At 41.7% G+C, this 3,992-nt stretch overlaps 2 non-coding genes across 2 annotated transcripts; both read right to left on the bottom strand.

Moving 5' to 3' along the window:
* Positions 1 to 380: 380 nt before the first annotated feature.
* On the bottom strand, positions 381 to 452 carry Trnac-aca (transfer RNA cysteine (anticodon ACA)). Its single transcript has one exon. It is a non-coding gene; the product is annotated as a tRNA-Cys (tRNA).
* A 909-nt stretch (positions 453 to 1,361) lies between these two features.
* Positions 1,362 to 1,433, bottom strand: Trnac-gca (transfer RNA cysteine (anticodon GCA)). Its single transcript has one exon. It is a non-coding gene; the product is annotated as a tRNA-Cys (tRNA).
* Positions 1,434 to 3,992: the final 2,559 nt, after the last annotated feature.

Genomic DNA, 3,992 nt, shown 5'->3' with positions numbered 1-3,992 from the left:
CTTTGGTATTAGATTTTTTTTTTGACATTTGATACTTCATTTTTCATCAATTGTGCTGAGTACTTGGAAAAGTCTGATGGAAGCCCATATCTTCCTTCCTGTGTGATAAATATTCTTATGTTTTGACCTTCCATCATTTTCAGATTCTCATCATTGTGCTAATGGAGGTAGAATGTGGATTCAGAGTCATGAGTGTTTGGGTCATTGGGTGAGAGTTCTGTTGAGGCTATGCCACCTTCATTTAGGGCATCAAAGTATTGTATTATGGAGCCCAGAGAGGGAGGTTCTGGAGTTTATTCAACTAATGGAGACCTCTTAGCTTCACTGAGGTCCTCCCCATGGTGGATGTGGTAAGTTAACTACCAAAACCACTTTAAGCAAGGGGGCACCTGGATTTGAACCAGGGCCCTCTTGATCTGTAGTCAAATGCTCTACCCCTGAGCTATGCCCCCACTTATAGGTAAGGTAATATCGCATTAGCCCCTCCTCTACCTTGGCATCACCAGCAGGCTTCCTATGTGTTCATGATCTACTGCTTTCTCCTAAAGATCTTAAGCTGGCAAGATTGTTCTATTTAAGTCTGCCCTCCACCCTTCTCTCCAACCTTAGGCAGCCATCTCATTGCCCCCTCTCTCGGGTATGCTAAAGACATCAGGTTTGGCCCTGGAAAGCACACTTAACTGTGGTGTTTTCCTTAAGTTCACACATAAGTTTCCTTAAGTGACCAACACAACAGCTGATGGGTCTGGGTTTCTAATGGACCAGAGCTATAGCCCAGAGAGTACTTTATCTGTCTCTAAGATATCAGAAGGGTGCCCTTACACCATTTATTCACTCAACAAACACGGAGCTTCTTATGTTCTGGCCACTAATGGGCCATGCTGAGGACACAAAGTGAGGTCAGTCACTTTCCTTTTCCTCAGAGTCTTAGTGTCAACAGGAGACAAACTCATGCATCAAGTCTTTCCTCAGAAGTAGCAGGAGCCAAAGCACAGGCCGTTGGTGGATGGCATGTAAGGTGCATCCTTTCTGCGGGCTCAAGTGGACCTTCCCAAGGGGTAAACTATGTAAAGTTGCCAGTTGCCAGAGGAAGAATCCCACTCCTCAATTTCATAGGACTCCTCTCTGCTGACTTCCTGCACTGACTGAGCCCCATGGAACTTTGGAGGCCAGCCTGTGTCACAATATGAATGTGACCTGAAAGGGTCTCACAATGAGCCCTGGACTAGCTCCTCACAGAAAAGAGAGCAGGGACCAGGCTTGAACAGAATACAGGGCACAGGGGAACACAGCACATTGGTCAGTTCTGTGTTAACCAATATTTCAGATTTGATCTCTGGTATCTAAAAGGGGAAATGGGAAGGGGGCACCTGGATTTGAACCAGGGACCTCTTGATCTGCAGTCAAATGCTCTACCCCTGAGCTATGCCCCCACCTGCTTCATTTGTTTCTAATAATCATCTCTGAACTTGTATGACCACTCCATGACATTTGTGCTTGCTAGTCCTGTGCTATCATTTGCTTTCTCCTGTGAGGCCCAGCCCTGAGTCAACTGCATACCTGTCTTCCATCTCCTGATGATCAGTAGCCTCCAATCCTCATTCACAGCTGAGACAGAAGCACTGATTCCTGGAACCCTACATTCGGCTCATCCTACACATCAACCTATAAAAGCCAAACTCAGGGTTGGGTATTAAGCAATTGATGGCTTATGAAGGAGAGAAAACAGTTTTTTTAAGGGTGTGAATCATGGTATGTCAACAATATTTCAGTGGATGTCTCCACACTCAGAAGTGTGGGGATAGTACAAATTGAAGGACACAAAGCTTGGGGTGTAAAGGTGGGATAGATCTGTTAAGAGGAGTTAAAGGAAGGCGTTGGAGATGAATGTGAACAAAATACATTCTATGAAATTCTCAAAAACCAATGAAAATATTAGAAATCAGAGAATCAATTATGGTTTGGGTTTTTTCTGGACTATGATTTCTCTAGCCTGGTCTGTCTGCCCACCATCAGAAATGTGAATGGGGGCTGTCTTATCCCAGCATGCTGGTTTTCCAGGTGGAGCAAAGCATGAAGCCTGAGCATATTTGTTGGAGCTGAGAACTTGAGAGATAGTTCCCCAGTCTCCTCCAAAAGAACCTTCATAGATTGAAAATGGGACTGCCATAAGATAGGGTCTATTATTGTGATTGCACTCTTGAAAATCGTCCTAACACCTGGCATTTATTGGATCCACAAAGTTGCACTCCTTTGGACAAGGGACTGGCTGTCCATTAATGGTGGGAATGGGTTTACGTTTGTTAACACATATCCAGGCATATCAGTGACTCCCTTGTTAAGGGCAGGCTGCATGAATAGATAAGCAGTTTTATCTCTACAATCAACATATCAAGTGAAGGAACCAGTAGCAAGGTAGTTTCCTCCTCTGCAATCACAATTCATTGGCATCAATGGGCTGATCAAATCCTTCTTCTGAGAAAGAGGTCAATAGGAGGGAGGCCCAAAATATAATGTATGTCTTCATCTCTGGAAAACAGAAAAGAATAAAAATTCTCAGGAGGGAAAATTCCCCTGGAAGGATTTATGTTATCAAAAAACAAAACAAAAAACAAACAAACAAAAAAACTAATGAAAATATTTTCAAAGAAACACATTTCCCCCCTCAGCAATAGGGTCTTACAATCAGGTTGTGAATAGATAGTAATGCTTGTGGGGTTCATGGGACCCTCTTGGCCACCAATTCAGCTGATTCCTGACCATGGAGGTTTTATTTGGTGGCATTTAAATTCATTTCATATAGATATATATTTTAGGAAACCGTATTGTAGTAGGCTTCCATATTGGTTTTCAAAAGACCAGTGTTAATTGTCTTTCTCCATAGTCCTTCTCTTTCCCATCTCCCTTTCTATTTAAATTCTATTCTAATTTCCCCTTGTCTCTCCATAGTGCCACATCCTATTTCCCTTCTTTGGATGATCCCTTCCTACCACATGGTTCCTTAATATGGACCTAACCTCTGTGGTTATTTGAGTTGTAACACACAGATCAAATGTTTAAAAGCTTACATCCACATATAAAAGAAAAAATGCAATATTTGTCTTTTTGATTATTCAAACCTTCTTCAGGATGATTGTTTCTAGCTCCATCCATTTTCCTGAAAATTTTAAAACTTCACTTTTCTTAATGGCTGAATAGTGGTCCATTGTGTACACATACTACCACACTTTCATTATCCAACTATCAGTTGATGGGGGTCTAGTGTGTTTCCTATTATTGGCTATTATGAATTGAGCATCAATGAAAATGAATAAGTAACTTTTCAGTACAATGGAGAGTCCTTTGGATACATACTTAAGAATGGGATTGCTGAATCTTGAGGTTTACTGATTCTCTGAAGCCAATACTTGCTTATGTTGTAAAACATGGGGAAGCTAATCTGGTTCTCAACTTCTTCATCCATATTGACAAATATTCATGATGCTGGAAGGTCCATACACTACAAGAGGAGAAAGGTGATTATCAATCTCACCCAGATATACACCCTGTCACCTATAACAGTCACCTGCTTATAAGGCAGACTGGTTCAATAATGACATGAATGTTATAGGAGTAACCACAACTTTTAATTCATTGTCATTATCATTATTATTTTTTTTGAGACAGGGTTTCTCTGTGCAGTCCTGGTTGTCCTGGAACTTGCTCTTTAGACCAGGATGGCTTGGCACTCGTACATCCACCTTCTTCAGCCTCCAGAATGCTAGGACTAAAGGTGTGTGCCACCACCACCCAGCATAACCACAACTTTTAAATCACTGGGTTTGTGCCCCATTGCATGAGATGGAACACATATCTGACACAGTTAAAATGGCCATGTATCTGAGATTACACATATCTGACACAGTTAAAATGGCCATGTATCTGAGATTAGCTAGGGCATGGGGCCCTATAATTTTTTATTTGTTTGTTTTTTGGTTTTTACGTGTTTTGGT

This window comes from Phodopus roborovskii, unplaced genomic scaffold (genome assembly GCF_943737965.1).
Source record: "Phodopus roborovskii unplaced genomic scaffold, PHOROB, whole genome shotgun sequence".
Classification (NCBI taxonomy): domain Eukaryota; kingdom Metazoa; phylum Chordata; class Mammalia; order Rodentia; family Cricetidae; genus Phodopus; species Phodopus roborovskii.
This window is presented reverse-complemented; position numbering and strand designations above follow the sequence as displayed.